The sequence below is a fragment of the Humulus lupulus genome, chromosome 7 (genome assembly GCF_963169125.1).
Source record: "Humulus lupulus chromosome 7, drHumLupu1.1, whole genome shotgun sequence".
Classification (NCBI taxonomy): Eukaryota; Viridiplantae; Streptophyta; class Magnoliopsida; order Rosales; family Cannabaceae; genus Humulus; species Humulus lupulus.
This window is the reverse complement of record NC_084799.1, coordinates 105,944,851-105,964,372: the sequence shown is the minus strand read 5'-3', so window position 1 is coordinate 105,964,372 and position 19,522 is coordinate 105,944,851. Positions and strand designations below refer to the sequence as shown.

The 19,522-nt window shown below is 37.2% G+C and overlaps 1 long non-coding RNA gene across 2 annotated transcripts; it reads right to left on the bottom strand.

Moving 5' to 3' along the window:
• Positions 1-566: 566 nt before the first annotated feature.
• Positions 567-4,159, bottom strand: LOC133789818 (uncharacterized). 2 transcript variants are annotated; one of them, XR_009873722.1, is made up of 4 exons: positions 3,644-4,159; positions 3,483-3,561; positions 1,870-1,935; positions 567-808 (listed from the first exon to the last, which is right to left on the bottom strand). It is a non-coding gene; the product is annotated as an uncharacterized LOC133789818 (long non-coding RNA). The 2 variants fall into 2 exon arrangements; XR_009873723.1 differs by lacking the exon at positions 1,870-1,935 and having other exon boundaries at positions 3,644-4,149.
• Between the last annotated feature and the right edge of the window lie 15,363 nt (positions 4,160-19,522).

The window sequence follows — 19,522 nt, the reverse complement described above, 5'->3', positions numbered from 1 at the left end:
TTTATACACTTAGTGGATTTTGTAGAAAAGAGTGAAGGCTGAAAAAGAAAGAAAAGAAAGGAAAAAGGAAAGAAAGAAAAGAGAGAAAACAGATGGGTTTTCCAAAGGATCGGTTTGGGGTTCTAGCACCTCTTCTCTTCAAACTTCTTGGGGCAAAGCTCAGTGGAGAGCTAGGATAGGCTGAGCATCAAGGATCTTAAAGCTAGGCTTGAAGATTTGGCAAGGATTAGCAAGAACACATCAATGTTTGAGGTAAGTGTTTAGAGTTTTCAGTTTTAAGGGTTTGGACTGGTGTGAGCTGTGTTTTGAGCTGAGATGATGGGAATTTTAGGGAATTTCTGGGCAAACTTTGAGGAAGAGCAAGCTATGGAGGTCTAGGAAATGAATCAAGGTCGAAATTGCATCAACGGTATGAATTCTAAGCCTTTAACTTTGTTGTTTGACTGAATTTTTGGGTTTAGGGTTAACCATGGTGAATCTTGAGATTTGGGATGAATGAGCTTGGGTTTTGAGTTTTGGGGATGCTTTGTAACGACCTGGATTTTCAAGACTCAATAATGCGGAAATATAAATGTTTTCATTTAACAAAATGTCTCAAAAACCCATAGAAAAAAAAACTTTTTAAAAAGTCGTATGGCCATACTTAACATTTAGTTACAAACATGTTTTATAAAGATTAGAGTGAGCCTAGTTTAGGAAAATTACACAACATTTCCAAAAATAAAAAGGCTTCCCAAAAGGTCGGTCCACATGTACATTTGCAAGGAAGACTCCAGCGCTCACTGCTCTGCCTTGCCCTTGTTCTTACCTACAACATGAAACAACTAGGTAAGCGAAAACGCTTAGTAAGATCAACTTCCAAACAAAGAAGATAGAGAAATAGGGATCCGGACCCATCCGGACCCTACACAATCAATTTCAAGAACGCTAAAGCGTCCTGGCAAACTTATGGTCATACCTGATAACCAATGATAAATTAATTCGTAACTAGATAAAAATCCTGAACTCAGAAAAATCCCAGAACAAGCAGATATATTATATCACAACTATATCTTATCAACAATTATATCCCTGCACTCAGAAAATCCCAGAGCAAGCAGATATATTATATCACAACTATATCTTATCAACAATTATATCCCTGCACTCAGAATATCCCAGAGCAAGCAGATATATTATATCACCAAATAATTCGAGACCAACGCTCGACAATTTCCAACAATTCATGCGTAACGCGCCCTCCAACATAATTGCTAATCTGTAAAAGAGAACTGAGTCCCCACACTAAGATCTAGCCAATAAATATTCTCATCAAGGGTAACTATCGTGTTACCTAGGGCATCGCTACATATTCAAGAGTGTAATCCAATTTACATGATTTTATGGAGACTTCTATGTTAATCAGTGGTGCTGGTGAGCAGCTGCCCCTAGGGTGTTCAACCTCACTCAATCTTGGCAACCCCTAGTATCTCTAGGCACTCTCACGGAATGGCCAATATTCACGGCTGCTATCCGGGAATAACTTATCAGAGCACTTGCTCGGATTCTAACCGTCCAATGATTAAGTAAGCATGAGGGCCCCTAGGTCCCATTTATCTTAGCGCCCCTAGGTTTAACCAGCTTATCCTCATCTCATGGCCACTCGTCGCGGTAATGAACCGGACATAAATAAAGTCAAGCAGTGTGACGGGGATCAACCGTCTAGGATATGACGGACTTCTACCGTTCATATTTTCTAAATCAGCACTCACTAGACTAACGTCTCTAAGCAACTTTCTATGACAGCCTACATATGTGCATGTATCCCTATACTAACATACAAGACAATAATCATTTCATGTTGCAGCCATACAATATAAGTTGACTTACTTGGAGTCCTTAGCGCTCAGCAGGTTTTCACCCTCCAACGTTCAGTCCAGTTACGCTTAGCCAATACTGTAGTTATCCATACAGTATACTCGGATTAATTATGGCACTAATAATTCATTATTATTATTTTGGGCAGTTTGGTCATTTTAATAAAAGTCATTTGTAAGGATTTATAATCCTTATTTGGTTTTAAACCTATTAAGGAAAGTTATACAAAATATTCGAGACTAAGCCCTAAGTCTCGGGGAGACCTATCCTAAGGTCTCGATACCTAGGCTCGGGTATCACAATGGTATTTCCCACAATCCGCTAAAAATCTTATTCTTTCAAGGTATCGCTATTAACCCGCACTTTCGACTAGTCGGTTAAAATATGTAAGATTTTAGCCGGTATTATATCCAGAAAATACAAATAAATTCCTTAATTATTTTTAAAGAAAATAAACTCTTTAAATTTTCCTTTTATTTTTCTTAAGGTTTTAATATCTAAAAACCGTTTTAAGAAAATTGCCTAATTTGTCTTAAATTAGGAAAACCGTTATAAATTTCTCATCTTGACTAATTAATTTTCCAAAAGCAATAAATCAATTTTACTTACTAGGAAAATAATTTATTTAATTATTTTCTCAAAATATAGGGTTTTAAACCCTCTTTTAATTTATTAACTACTAATAAATTAAATCTCTTATTTTTAGAAAGAATAAAAACTCTTTAATAAAAATAATTCATTTAAACTCAAAGGGATAATTTTAGTGAAAATATGATTTCAAGACTTACCAATTTATATCTTGAAATAAGCAAAATTTTACTTTTTACCTTATGTTCCAAAATCTCATTTTTACACTAAGTGTGAAAAACCTAATTTTCACATTTTTAACTACATACTTCGTTAGTTCATAACTTGAAATTTACTTACCCAATTGTTTCCAAAATTTCCCAATTCCATTTTTGTTATGCCATTTAGGTCTTTGTAAAATATTAGGTCAAAATGAGCATTTTTGATTGGTGAAATCATTTTCCAACAATGAGGTAAAAATGACCTTATTTTCAAGTCCTTATTTTTTCCAAACTTTGACAGTTAATAACTTTCAAACCGTTTAATATTTTCTTACCAAATTTTACAGTGGACTAATAGGTTATGCCAGAAATATGTCCACAAAAGTTTAGAAAAAACTGGGTTCATTTGCCCTATACAGTGGCTGTCCAAACTTGGTTCCGAAAATAAGAATACGAAAAAACAGTTTTTTACCTAATCTTTGAAATAGCATAACTTACTCATTTCTATACATTTTTTAGTGTTTCAAAAGCTCAATTTTATGTACTCAATCTCAACAACATCACAGTACAATTAAATTTTACAAAAACAATATACAGTGGCTGCTTGACCCCTTGGAAGTCACAGCTCAAAACATGTTTTGTTTTAGGGTATCCTACAAAACCCTTGGGGGTTTTGGTTCTCATTTTCAAAAATCAATACACATGCATCATAAAAATTATTAAACAACTACCATAACCTTATTACATCATCAACAAGAAACTCTAAGCATTAGATATACAAAATAATGCTTAAAACTAAAAACCCTACAACAAAATCATCAAAAGTAAACTTTTTACCTCTTTGGTGTTCTTGCTTAAGGTTTGGACCTTCCTATAAGCTTTGACTCCTTCAAAACCTTTCAAAAACCCTAACCAACTTCCTCCAACAACATAGGTAATTAGCTATTTGAAACTCTATGATTAAAACTTGACAAAAGTCTAGATTAATGAAACTTTACCTTAGGGAAAACCCTTCCTAGACCAAGACTTAGCTTCCAAGTTTCTTTGGTGTTCTTGGGGTTCAAAATGGAGAGAACACTTGAGAGAGTCTTCAAAAATCAGATGAGAGTGAATGAGGGAGGGAGAGTGGTCGGATTTGGGGGTTAGAATGGCTCACACTACTCTTCAAAATATCACAAAACACTTGAGTGCTTTTCTACCCACTTGCCCACTTGACTTCTTAATTAAATTGGATTTGAATTTTATAAAATTGGGTTCACACCACTCTAATATAGCACATGGCCAGCCACCCTTTTCCATATATGTGATCATTAATTTTTTTTTATTTTTTTTTATTTTTTATAAAGGTTAATAAAGGTTTATAAGAAGAAAAGTCCAAATTGACTTTTGACACCTTTTTTCACTCTTATTAAGTTTTAATCACCAAACTTAACATTAATTAATTAAATTAAATGTCTCTCACATTTAATTTAATTAATCACATAATAAAATTTAACCTAAGGTCCATTCATGGAATAAAATTCCTCATTTCGGCAAAATTAGGCATTTAACACAAAATGCCCTAAAATTTCCATTTTCTTTTAGGTTTATTATTTTTGACCAAACCTTAACTTTTATGAATGTATTTTATGCCCAAAATATAATTGCCATGATTTTTCATTTTATTTTCCGAGATTTTTACCCGATCAGGGTTTTTGTGTCGGTCCAGGACCGAAAGTCTTATCTTGACTTTTAAAATCACAAAATTCATATTTTGGCTAGCAATAACTCATGGAATACTTACAAACAAAATATAATATTATTTAAAATAATATTCTTAACCCGGGGGAAAAATACCGACCCGAGTCGTTTAAAGGTACCCGAAAACGTAGGACGTTACATGCTTGGGATGAGTGTGAAGTGTGGATATGTTTGTTTTTGGGTTTGGAAAAGGTTTGGGCTAGTTTGGGGTCGAAATGGTAGAAGGAAATCGCAAGATGCGATTTTTGGGTAGTGTTGGTCTGCAACTAGCGCTACAGCGTTAGTCAGGGCGCGCTGTAGCGCTAGCCCCTGTTTCTGATGGGGTGGTTCTGCTTGTAGCGCTACAGTGCCCTCTTTAGAGCGCTGTAGCGCTGCACTATTCACAGAGGGGATTTTTGGGCTTTTGTGAAGGGATTTTGAACTAGGGTTCGGGGCTCGATTCCGCCACTTTGTTTTGGGGATCTAGGACTTCTCGGGGGCTCGGGAGTGGTCCCGAGGCTAGGTATTCAGACTTGGGGTTCGGTGTTGACTTTGACCTATGTTTTTGCCTAGGTGTGCGCTAAGGCTCGAGTGGGATCGTGCTCAAGGAGTCAAGTGTTGAAAGCTATCGAATTGTCAGGTAAGAAAACTATAGCACCCGTAGGATAAGGCATGGGCCCATAGTGTGATTGCGGGGCACGGCCCTATATTACATTACATGTTAGGGTGCAGACGTAATTGAATTAATTTGCAGGGCACGACCCTAAATTGTATTACATGGTTATGGTATGGCTTTGATTGAATTGTCATATGTTGGACTGTTATTTGAATTATACTATATGTGATTATAGTAGTGAGAACGGCAAGGGCCGAGGACGGCAAAGGCCGAGAACGGCAGTGGGGCCGGAAGTAACACTTAGCACATGGGATGCTTATAGTCAGGGTAGGACCCAGTGGATACATGTGATATCCTTACGGTGAGGACCGAGACCCCAGGCTTTGGTAAGGCTTCTGGGGCGGCATGGCCATGTTTGCTTAGTCTAATGGTTGACCTGTTTATCTGTGGACTATCTGATATGATTAACTGTATAATTTGCATATGTTATGAACAACATGAGTTTTCTTGTTGGGCTTCGGCTCACGGGTGCTCTGTGTTGCAGGTAAGGGCATAGATTGAGTCAACCAACCATGAGTACGGAGAGCGTGAAGCGACGCGTACATGTTTGGCTTGCCCGACTGCTTTGGTTGGGGGTTTATTTGAGAAATGGCTGTAATAATCTGTGATTTTAATAATTATTGACTGTAAACTTATTTTAAGTTGTAAATAGTTTTCAAACCTTATTTTGGGATCCCAAATGTTAAATACTTGAAGTTTTCAATAAAGTAAAGCATTTTCAAAGATTACAGCCTCAACTTTTGCTCAGTCACACTTTTGTTTTAAAAATCTCGGTTAGCAAGCTAATTGCACAAAGTTTTCTTTCGAAACTCACTTAGTAATGGCTCTAAGGTAGTAGGGCGTTACAAAGACCTAAATAGATCTCTATCTATAACTTTGGGCCTTCACAAGTAGTCTTGATCCATTAAGCCACTTATCCATTTAATTTTGAATTAAAATAACTTTTAATTATCTTAAACAAATTTTAAGAATAATTAACTTGGGTTTGATGCCCGATAAGTTATTAGGCCCAGATTTGAATTTGGGCTCATATAATTAATTCAAAATAAAACAATTTTAATTATGGGTTAACTTAATTAAGCCCATAATTTAAATGGACAATTTTTGGATGCAAGCCCTAGGGTTTTAAACCCTATGGGCGGCTGCATATGGTGGCTCGACATGGGGCATGCGGCTGGGATGCACGAGTTGCTGCTGGATGCTGTACACAGGGGCGCACGGCTGGGAGCAACAGCAGCTAGCGCAGGGGCACACAGGCATGCAGCTGGGCGAGGCGCAGGGGCGCGTGCTGGGCAGGGGCGCGCTCTAGGCAGGGGCGCAGGTGCGCGCTGGGGATGCGGCAGATGCAGGCGCAGGGGTGCGCTGCTAGTGTGGTGTGCAGGGGCACGGGCACTCGACTGGGCGAGGTGCGTAGGGCGCCTGGGCAGGCAGCATGCAGGGGCTGGGCACGCATGCGGCTGAGTGAGGCTCGGAACCTCGGGCTCGGGCCTTACAGAATTTTTCAAATAATTTTAATGTAGAAAATTAAAATTACAAAATTCCTATGCCCCAAAAGGGCTTACATTTTTCATCTACAAATTTAAGAACATTTTCTAAACCCAAAACACCATATAATTAACGACCCTTAAGAATAAACTGTAATCATACATACATACATCCATCCATTCACATATATTACAATAACATAAGAATGCATATTATGCCCACACAATAATTAATGTATGCAGAGATTAATGACCGCTCTGGTACCAATTGTTAGGAACGAGTTTCCTAATACGTAGTAGAATGGTGGTGGGGTTGGCCCAATGTACAACAAAAATTTTGTAACATATTTAAAATACCTTTAAATATGTGAATCCATTAATATACATACATGAATCAAAAGCAAGTTAAGGATATAATTAATACCTCTTGAAGACTATCAAGTGTCCTCGCTATCTTTTCGTATTTAGAACGATCTTCCTATCCAAGCCGCTCCCACGTACTCACACCAAGATCTTCCAAAGCGTTCTCTACACCTCAAGAAGTGTGTGGGCACTTAGAGAATGAAGGATAGTTTATTTGTGATTCTACTTGATGTACTCAACACATGAGATCAAGATAATATGCCTGAGAATTGGTTCTTTATTTTTTCAGGGAGATAAAACTATCGTTCTTTTTTTTACAGAGCGAATAGACTGAGTTGTCTCACTTATCTGAATATATTTCTGATTAGTCATACTTAAAAGAAAATATTCAAATTTAAAAAAATAAATCTGTAACTATTTTACAATTTACTTTTTAATTAATTAATTATTCTATAAATGAAAAAACCCAAAAACTAATTTTTGAATTATCCATTAATTAATTAATTAAATAAATAAATAATGAAAATCCTATCCCTGAAAATAGCCCTACACGGACTGTGTGTGCACGTGTAGCCTCCCTATTTTTAGGGATGTTGGTTTTTCAATTTTTATTTAATTATTTATTCAAACTACTTTGTCAGATAAGATCTAACAACCTGATAACTAATTCAAAATTAAATTAATTATCTTTTTAATTAATTATCAAATATAATTAATCAGTTGAATAAATATTAATCTTTTAAACTCAAATCCAATTTGAACTTATCAGATTATTATCTCCCACTCAAATAAAGATATTTAATTAATTCTACCAATTAATTAAATCCAATATTTTCGAAAATAAATATTTAATTTATTATAATTTCAAAAAATTAGAATTAATTAATTATTTAATTAAATTTTGAAATTAATTTAATTATTTAATATAATTTTGAAAATTATACAATAATTAAATATTAATTAATTTTGTTAACTACAACTAATTTGTAATTAATTAATTAATCATTATTATCATATACTTGCATAGTTGGCCTGAAGAACAAATTTCTTCTTAAATATGTCTTTAAACTATTTTTCCCTTCATATCAACTCTTACCTTGAATAGTGTTGATGGAGCCGCTATGGGGACCTATGGACCTATAATTCCAAACTCCAATAAATTTGAGATTATTAATTAAACTCTTTAATTAAATAATCTTAATTTATTAATCTCATGATTATTCTACTATAAATATGAGACTGCACTCTTGTAATTATAGACATTTCATTTACTGAGTACTTTATAATCATAAAGCATCCATTGATATAATCATTGCATACAACTTGACCCTCTAATAATGGTTCATAATTAATCGAGAATAAAATTACCGTTTTACCCTTTAAATTATCTCTTGTTTCCTTAAGTACCATTGACTTTACTAGTGAAGGTTAATTCATAACTAAATTATGAATTTGAGCTCAATGACCTTTCAGTCCCAAAAGTCAACCCTTAAGAGAACTATCATTCAATCTCTTGCGAGAAGGCATAGATTTCATATCTGTATACTATGTCCCCAGCCATCTACATTAATGAGTTCCCAAAACAAAAGTTTCTAGCCTGATCATTCTGACAGACCCTAACAAGTGAATGAAAGAACTCATATAACATAAACAAGAGTTCATAGTAACTTCAGGATTTAGATCTATTTGTATATGATCATTAGTTGATTTATTTAATTAATACTTCGAAACAGTATTTAACTAAGTATTAATAAATATATCTGGTCCAGTTCTATATATTCTCTAATATATAAAGCACCTCCACTAAAGTGTCCTACCACACTAGTGATCCGGATCTAGATCACATGTATTCATAATACTAGTGGACTGTACTTGCAGTAATTAATTTAATGATTCCATAGCTTTATTTTACTGCGAACTATTCAAGTTCATTTATCTTAAACACAATCCTCCCGTACCAATACATGTTTGAGATTAAATATATGAACTTAGGAATTTTCCTGATATTTACATAATATTATCAAAGAATAATATGGTCCATAAAATATATGCATAACAAATTCAATTCATTTATTTATTTCATAAAACAATGTCTACTACATATGCTTTCAGGGCACATTTCCAACAATGTATAAAGTAAAATTACAAGGAATCCTTACAAAAACTCCAACATTTTATCACAAACAATCAAACATAAAATTAGCTCTCACTAACACAAAAAGGGTCTAAGATCTCTACAATCCCATATGGGATACATGTTCTTGAAACACACAAATAGGCAAACCCTTAGTTAGTGGATTTGCTAACAAGTTGCTTGAAGGCATATGTTCTATGGTAATGAGGTTTCTGCAACTTGTTCTTTAAAAAAATAAAACTTGATATCCATATGCTTGGAGCGAGTAGTGCTCCCAGTGTAAATGGAAAAAGACACAGCTATAGCATTGTCACAATACATCTTCAGCGACCTAGAAGTGGAGTCTACAACTCCCAAAGCTGAAATGAATTTTCGCAGCCAAGCTGCATGACAAGTACCCTCATAACATGCCATGATTTCTGCATGCATTGAAGAAGTAGCTAGAAGTGTCTGGTTGACACTTTTCCATGAAATAGCTCCTTTAGCCATCATGAAAATGTAACCAGAAGTAGACTTTTTATCATCCACACAGCCTGCATGATCAACATCACAAAATCCAACCACATGTAATGACCCAACTATTTTTAAGACCTTGGATCATTAAAACTACTAGACATAGCTTCTACTTTGAAAATAATAATCACTTTATTAAAATTCCAAGAAACAAATATTACAAAATAGAATGTAAAACATGGTATGGGTACCCATTGTTTAAAACATTGTTTGACAAAACATAAACTTTAAATACTAGTTGCGGAATTACATCGCAACATAATTTTTTTAAAAGATTAAAATAACGTAATCCTCGATCGACATGCAATCCACTCAGTCTGTTCATCCTCAAAACACAGGCCAAGCTTCTAAGAATCCTTCCACCTCCATATCTATCTTCCTGCATCACACTAAAAAAACTAAAGGAATGAGCCTAATGCCCAGCAAGGAAAATTACTAACACCATAAATATACACATAAAATCATATCATAACATATGCTATAAACATATCATAACATATACTAAAAACATATTATAACATATACTATAAACATATTATAACATATTCCATATAAGACTATACTAATAATGGTCATTATGACATGTGATAAACCATCTACGTCCCCTGTCTAATATTTGAGGTAGGTTAGATCACATGTAGTGTATGATAACCCATCTACGTCCCCTGTCTAATATTTGGGGTAAGGTAAATCACATGTAGTGTATGATAACCCATCTACGCCCCCTGTCTAATATTTGAGGTAGGGTAAATCATAACATAACATATTAAAACATAAACTTATCATAACATATTATACATAACATAACATAAAAGCATAACATATCATTCAAACATACAAGATCTAGCCTATTTTCCTTACCAAAACCGGGATAATTGAGAAAAATGCAGGACTTGGAACACTCCTAAACCAACAATATGAATAGTGAGTATCTCTAAGGGAAAGAGATGAAAAGAATAGAACTAAACCACAAAGAGGAAACTTACCGAAAAGACACCTTAAATTCAAAGAACTTAACAACCTAACCATAAAATCATAACGAAAGTTAGAACCTGAATGAAAACTAAAGAAACTAAGGAATCAAACAGAATTGAACATAAGAATAAGAGTACCTTAGATGACCTTATGGATTGGTCTAACTCTAATACCGAAATATACTAAACCTCACTTCCCAAAGTGTTTTATAAAGCTTAAGAATGATAAAGCTTTTATCCCAAACCCAAGTGTTTATCACTCTTATGGTCTCACTAGCACTTTAGAGTCTGATCACAGCTGAAGAGTAAGTGGAAGGGCTGGGTACTAGGTCCTATTTATAGAATTTGAGGAGTGAAATTATCCTATTAAAAAAAATACTTAAATCCTTAAATAAACATGATTATGACAAGTGTCACGCTCTTAGTGGTTCTGGAAGGTTCTAGAGTTTCTAGATCTTTTTCTATTTAAAAAAAATACTTAATTTCATTCTAACTATAATCCAAATTTAAAATTAAATAAAATAGAATCCTAACTTCTAACTTCCTAAATCTCGTAACTCTAAACTCACCTGTAGTAAAATCAACTTAACTAAAGCTGTAGAAATCTGATTTAGACCATATTTATACCGTTAGAAAGATAATTCAATTATCTACAACTTTCTAGAAATACAATTTTTTTGAAATTCATAACATAACTGGGTCAAAAATAGGTCGGAAGTTACAGTACCTTAAAGTTACGGAAAATCTATTTAATTATCTAAATAACAATCTAATATGAAAATAAATAAGATTGTGACAAATGTCATGCTCCTAATGGTCTTGGAAGATTCTAAAGCTTTCTTTTATTTAAACTATAATTAAATCCTTAAATAAACATGCACACGACAAGTGTCATGATCTTAATAATTCTATCTAAACCTTATAGTATAATAAATAACACACCTAGGACTTCCAATATTAATCAAACCTTATGTTATAATTAATATTCTTAAACTATAGGTTAAGCTTATAAAATTCATAACTATTGCTATGAGTTTCCAACTAAGTCCTGGTTTGAACCAAAATCCACAATAACGAACATACTATAACTAATACTATCTATTACTACTACTACTACTATCTAACTAGCTAAGTAAATTATGGGACTCTACACCACATTAAGAAGGTTAGATCGCCAATATGTCAACAGAAGATCCTTGGTACCCTGAAGATACCTCATGAATTTCTTAGTCGCTTTCCAATGGCTCAGTCCAGGATCACTCAAGTATCTACCCAACACGCCAACTACAAAGGCTATATCAGGGCGTGCACAAACTTGAGCATACATCAGGCTGCCTACAACATATGCATATGGGACAAACATTCATATGAGTTCTTTCTTCATTGTTTCGAGGACACTGATCTCTAGAAAATTTATCACCCTTCACAATAGGGGCTTTCATAGGAGAACATGATTGCATATTGAACCTTTTCAGTACTCAGTTAATATATGCTCTTTGGGATAGTCTAAGAACACCATTAGCCATGTCACGAAGACTCTGTATGCCTAAAACATATGAGGTTTCTCCAAGATCCTTCATATCAAAATGGCTAAACAATAAATTCGTTGTTTCAAACAAAAGATTTGTGACATTAGATGCGAGCAGAATGTCATCAACATACAATACTAGAAAAATGTAACTGCTCCCACTCATCCTCATATATATGCATTGATCAACAACATTCTCCTTGAAACCACTAGCGATGACAACTCTATGAAACTTCAAATACCACTGTCTTTAAGCTTGTTTCAACCCATAAATGGAATTTTGAAGCTTACACACCATATTTTCTTTCCCAGTCACCTTAAAGCCATCTAATTGAGTCATATACACATCCTCATTCAATTCTCTATTCAAGAAAGCAGTTTTCATATCCATCTGATGAAGTTCAAAATCAAAATGAGCCACAATTTCCATGGTAATCCTAAAAGAATCTTTAGTGGAAACTGGTGAAAAAGTTTCTTTATAATCAACACCTTCTCTTTGGTTGTAACATTTTGCCACAAGTCTAGCTTTATACCTTTCCACTTGACCATCTGAATCACGCTTTGTCTTAAACACCCATTTGCAACCAATGGGTTTACATCCTTTAGGCAATTCCACTAAGTCCCATACTTCATTCATGGACATGGAATTAATTTAATCATTCATAGCCTCCATCCATAGATCATTTTGTGGACTATTAATTACTTCTTGATAAGTGACGGGATCTAACACATCTCCTATGTCATACTCACATTCTTGAAGATAAACCACATAATCATTCGGTATTGCAGGTCTACGCATTCTCTGAGATTTTCTTAAAACAACTTCTTCAGGACCAATAAAACTCTGGTTGAGGCCATGCTGAACTATGCCTACACTTCGGCCAGCGACAAGCTGAAGAAACTGTCCAGACACTGGTGCAGTTTGGAATCCTTCAGCAGTGCTCCCACCATGTCGGTCGACCAGTTCTTTAGTCGCGTGCTGAATGAACTACTCACTGTAAGTCACCGCTTTCACTGTGGTTTGATTGCTTATCTCTCTGATTGATACTAACAACTTTTTTATTTTTTTCTCTGATCGCAGGGGATTCTGACTGTGAGTACCGATTGGCGCCGCTCGGAGGAGATGGTCGCCAAGCATGCTGAAGAGATCAAGGCAGTCGAGGGAAGGATCACTGAGCAGCACAAGGTGGTCGAGGCCAAGCTTGCTGAGGAGTTGCGAACAACTGAGGTTAAGATCTCCAAGCTCGAGGAGGAACTTAAGAATAAGGAGGAATCAATTGCCAAAATCACTTCCTCCAATGGGAGGTATAAGCAGGCCTCGCTGATAAACTATCGAGAAGCCAAGAAACTTCAAACGGAGTTGGAGATCAGCCGTAAAGAGACTGTCGACCTCGAGGAGACCAACTCCCGCATCCTAGAGAAGTATGAGGGAGCGACGTTCCAGTGCTTCTATATGTTTTGGAAGAGTAATCCCAAGGCGGACTTTACCTATTTACCAGACCCCATAAGGTAGGCTGAGTTGGAAAAGTGTATTGCTCGCCTAGAAGAGGAGGAGAAGGCTCAGGGATCCCCCGAGATATCTTTGGCAACAGGCATTGAAGGCATCAATGAAGATGCTGGGGCCACAATCGATCAGCAGCCACAAGAGCCTCAGCGGGATCCTTCTCCTGCTTCATAATTTTACCTAATTTTATTATAATTTGTAACTTGGGACACACGAACCTCGGTACGTGATGTTAAGACAATTTATTTTTTGCTGCACGAGCAACTTTTTCTTTTAATTAACAATTTCATCCAAGTAGAAATTGCTCATGGTGAAAACGATTTTACTTTTGACATTATAATATTTTCACTTTATTATAACATATGTTCGCATGACCGAACTTAGCATAGCACTTTGTTTTGATTTAACAAAATTTAAACAAAATTTTGAAAAATACTCTAAGTACCGTAGCATGCTTTCCCTTATTTTGCTTGTGTGTTTACATATACTTATTGATATGCTTTGCTTACTTAGTACCTTATATGCCCCCCAAGTGATTGAGGAGCTTAAGGTCCTCGGTCACTTGCCTTGACCAAGACCTGTTTGAACATTTCTGCTCGGAATAAATACTTATGAAAATGATAATAGAGCAAAACAACACACGTAATGAGCAAATACTTGTAATAAATACAATAATTGGCAAGAATAACTGGCTACGCACAGTTCCTTTTAATTCTCATAATAAATGGACAATCGTGTCTATAAGAGTGATCAAAAATTTGATCTTACACTTTTAAGCGATCAGTCATGTGACTGACTGGCCCTTGTTCATAAACTTGTAAAAATTGAAATTAATACAAGCCAATTATTTAAAAAGAACTATTTATTGATAATACTTGCACAGATGTTCTCCATTCCAATAGCGAGGAATGAGATCTCCATTTAAGTGAGCAAGTATATAGGTGCCTGGATGAAGGACTTCTTCGATTTGGTATGGCCCTTCCCAGTTAGGTCCAAGCACTCCAACAGCTTGATCACGAGTGTTGAGGAAAACTCTTCTAAGTACCTTTTGCTGGTAAGCTGCTACTCGAAGTTGAGCTTGCTCGTGCCTTTCATCGACCAAATCCAGAGATTCCATCAACAACTGAATATTAACACTCTGATCGTATGCCAACCTTCGATGCGATGGCAGATCTAATTCAACAGGCAACATAGCTTTATAACCATAGGCCAAGGAAAATGGAGTATGGCCTGTTGTTGTTCGGTGGGATGTTCTATACGACCAAAGGACTTCAGGTAACTGTTCTGGCCATGCCCCCTTTGCTTCTTTGAGCCTTTTCTTCAGTGTATCCTTCAATGTCTTGTTGACAGCCTCAACCTATCCGTTCACCTGTGGATGAGCTACTGAAGAAAAGCTCTTGATAATCCCTTGCCTTTTTCAAAAATCGGTGAACAGATCACTATCGAACTGTGTTCCATTATCTGAGACAATCTTCCTTGGCAACCCATAGTGACACACGATGTTCTTGACCACAAAATCTAGAACCTTCTTGGTTGTTATCATTGCAAGTGGCTCAGCTTCGGCCCACTTCATGAAGTAGTCAACAGCAACCACGCCATACTTGACGTTGCCTTTTCCCGTGGGCAAAGACCTGATCAAGTCTATTCCCCATACTGCGAATGGCCACGGGCTTTGCATCTGTTTTAGCTCATTAAGGGATGCTCGCGGTATCTTGGAGAATATTTGGTACTTGTCGTACTTTCGAAAAAAATCCATAGAGTCTTCGTTCATCGTTGGCCAGAAGTATCCTTGCCTTAGGATCTATTTTGATAAACTCTGCCCCCCAACATGATCTCCGCAGAAACCTTCATGGACTTCTCGCATTAATTCTTTAGCCTTTTCTTTTGAAACACACCTTAGGAGGGGCATTGAGTACCCTCTTCTGTATAACACTAAGTCAACCAGGATGAACTGAGGTAATTGACTTTGGAGGGCTCTGACTTTGTTTCTATCCGACGGTAATACCCCACGTTCTAAGTATTCAATGAAAGGAGCCATCGATGTGTCTGCTGTTTGGATTACCAGGGAGGTTTCTTCTGTTTGGATGCTGGTGCGGATAAACATTAAACATGCACTATATTCAAGGTGTCAGCATCCTTTGCGCTTGCCAACTTGGCCAAAGCATCAACGTTTGAGTTCTAGTCGCAAGGTACCTGCTGGAGAGTACATTTTTCAAATTGTGCCAACAAATCCTTCGCTCTGTTCAAATAAGAAACCATCTTCAGACCCTGGGCTTGATACTCTCCTGTAATCTGATTAACCACTAACTGGGAGTCACTATAGATTTCAAGCGACTTATATTCATATCATTGGCTAATTGTAATCATGCGAGCAAAGATTCATACTCGGCTTCGTTATTGGACGTTGTGAAGTCGAATCTGATTGCGCAGTGGAATCGATGTCCTTCAAGCGTGACTAAAATCACACCTGCTCCAGCATTGTGCTCATTAGAAGAGCCATCTACAAACAACTTCCAAGAGGGAGTTTGGCTTTGAGGGTCAGGCTCTTCTATTGGCTCGATGTCTTGGAGCCCAGTGAGTTCCGCGACAAAGTCTACTATAGCTTGTCCTTTCACTGCTGCTCGTGGCAAGTAAGAAATATAGAACTGTCCAAGTTCAACTGCCCATTTCAATAATCGACCAGTGGCTTCTGGTTCCTACAATACTTGCCATAGGGGCTGGTCGGTGAGTACTGCAATGGGGTGAGCTTGGAAGTATGGTTGTAGTTTTCTGGAGGATAAGATCAAGCAATAGGCTAATTTCTCAATGGGCAGATATCGTAGTTCTTCCCCTATTAGCCTCTTGCTTATATAATACACATCTTTTTGCACATGTTCCTCTTCTCTTACCAGGACAGCACTAGCAGCATATTCTGTGACTGCCAAATAGATGAACAAAGTTTCCTTTTCAACCGGCTTGGATAAAATTGGTGGTTGCGACATATGAGACTTTAGGGCCTAGAAATCCTACTCGCACTCTTCTGTCCACTCGAATTTCTTATTGCCCCTAAGTAGATTAAAAAATGGGATGCATGTCTGTAGATTTGGAGATAAATCTACTTACAATCATCCTGGTTAAGCTTTGAACATCTTTTATCTTTGTTAGCGACTTCATCTCGACCAGGGCCTTAATTTTTTTAGGATTAGCTTTGATACCTCGCGAGTTCACTATAAATCCCAAGAATTTCCCTGATCCAACTCCGAAGGAAAACACTTAAGGGGATTCAGCTTCATCTGATACTTGTTTAAGACGTTGAAGCACTCTTGCAGGTCCCTGGTGTGTTCTTCTGCCTTCTTCGACTTAACCAGCATGTCATCAACATATACCTCCATGTTTACACCGATCAGCTCTTTGAACATGTGATTGACTAGCCGCTGGTAAGTCGCACCAGCATTTTCAAACCAAAAGGCATTACTTTGTAATAGTAAAGCCCTGTATCGGTTCGAAAGCTAGTGTCATCCTCATCAGGTGGGTGCCTACTGATTTGATTGTACCCAGAGTATGCATCCGTGAATGATAGGATCACGTGCCCCGAAGTGGCATCAACTAGCTGGTCGATCCTTGGGAGTGGGAAACAATCCTTTGGGCAAGCTTTATTGAGGTCTGTGAAATCAACGCATGTTCTCCACTTGCCATTTGGCTTGGGAACCAGCACGGGATTAGAGACCTAGGAAGGATAAAATGCTACCATGATGAATCCATTCTCCTTTAGCTTCTCGACTACTTCTTTTAATGCTTTCATTCTATCTTTGTCGAGCAGCCTCCTCATCAGTTGTACTGGTGGAAAACTTTTATCTATATTCAAGACATTGCTAATAACTGCTTGGTCAATCCTAACCATATCTTTGTGTGACCAGGAAAAGACCTCCTAGTTCTTCTTCAAAAATTCCACCAGTTTTTGTTTTGTTGTTGTCTCTAAGTTTTTACCGACTTTCACAAACGTGGTTGGATCTGACTCATCGAGTTGGACCTCCTTGAGGTCCTCGACTAGTCCTACATCTTCCTCAAAATCCCCAAAGCGAGGATCTATGTAACGCCCTGGGTAGCCAAGACTGTTACACTGTGTGTTTTTAAAGGTACAGGACTTGCTAATCAAGTCGTTAGTTGAAAAACGTGTCACCAAAACCATTAATGAACTAGGGTTAAAAGATTTCGGTCACAAAAGATACATTTCATGTAAATAGCGTTTTGTACATGGGATCCCAAAAAAAATAAAGTTTAAAGAACAGTTTACAAAATTTTAGGGTATATACAACAAATGGCCACTCTAAAGGCAAAATAGACATTTAAAGTTTTCCTGTTCTTGTCCATCCCTCAACTGTGGTGGCCGAGCAGCTGACTGTGTACATTCTGCCTCTAGAGCTCTCCAAATCAGGGCTGATCAAGCTTACCCTTGCCTTTACCTACACCACGTAGCACCTGTGAGCCAAGGCCCAGCAAGAAAACCATAATATCACAGCATGAAGAATGACAATAATCAGACAACTCTCAAGGCATAACTATATACTCAATCATACATAGCATTCACATAATCATACATTCGGCATACTAAATCCATCAAACCAACATTAATAACCAAGTCATAACAATCAGGGTCAACGCCCTTAGGCTGTACCCTGTGTTAACCCCACTAACTCCGGTCCGCTTAAACCGAGCTCAGTGAATATATAACTGTCCTCAGCTACCAGTGGCTGAGCCACGCCCTGTGCGCCAATATAAACTCCAGCACTCTTAGGCCGTTTGTTTTATATTCACATGGCATAATACCATCTTACATAATGCATACAAGAATAGGGAACCCTTAGTCCCGTCATAAACTCACAACCGGGTGCAGTTTTCTTACCTTTACTTCCACGTGTTCTAATTACAAGAGATGACCCTTGAGCACGATCCCTTTCTCGAGCCCTAGCTTACACCTAGTCACAACCAAGATAATGGATTCCATCATTAATAATTGGATAAAGATTTCCAGACCAAGTTCTAGCCTCCAGAACATCGAATTCCACTAAGCATGGTATTGGAATCTATCCTGAGCACCTTAGATTAGGTTCGTGCACCTAAAACCTCCTTAAGGCCAAAAATGCCCTTGAGAGTCGCGGCCTTAAGCCCTCTATGTCGCGGCCCACCTCCATCCAGAGGCCCAACCTCACCAAACAACAGACACGGGCCGCGACCCAGCACTCCCCATGCTGCAGCCCGCCCTTCTTCCTCAGCTCCCACCTGCTCTAGAGGGTCGCGGCACACCAAGAACAGAGCCATGGCTCGACCCCTTTGAACCCAGAAAAATCACCATTTCTAGCAGCCAAACCTCACTCAATCTAACCCAAAACCATCCCAATAACACAAATTAATTATCACAAACACTTTAACACATTACCAGCAGCAAAACCCAACTTAAAAACTCATCAAAATCCCACTTCAATCCTTGAAACCCAAAAGCTTATAAACCTCTTAGAACAAAAAAATTCCTGGAATCCAGATGTTAAACTATCATTACATCTTACCTTTACTGAAGAACAAGTCCACCAAGCAATTGCTAAGCTAATTCCCAAGTCCTCAGCCTCAATTCAATCTTCAATGTGAAGAACCCAAAAACACTTAAAACCCAGCCAAAACTACAGAATTTAATGACCAAGAGTGTAATTCAAAACTTACCTCAATTCCTGATTGGATCCTCTAGCTAACACTGAGCTAATCTCCAAAGTTCCAATTCAAATCCTTGAGTCTCTAGCTAAGTCCTCCTTTGATTTTAATGGCTTCCTTGAGAGAGAGAGAAAGTTTAGGAAAAAGGTGAATGAGCTGTGAAGAAGAGGTGGGTCAGTTTGGCAAAATTCTAGCTGTTTCCTAGTTTTGGTTTATCTACCCTTAGTTAATTAAGTTAATCCCAAGACTTGGGGTACCAAAAACGTCCCCGAGGGCAAAATAGTAAATTTCCCCAATATT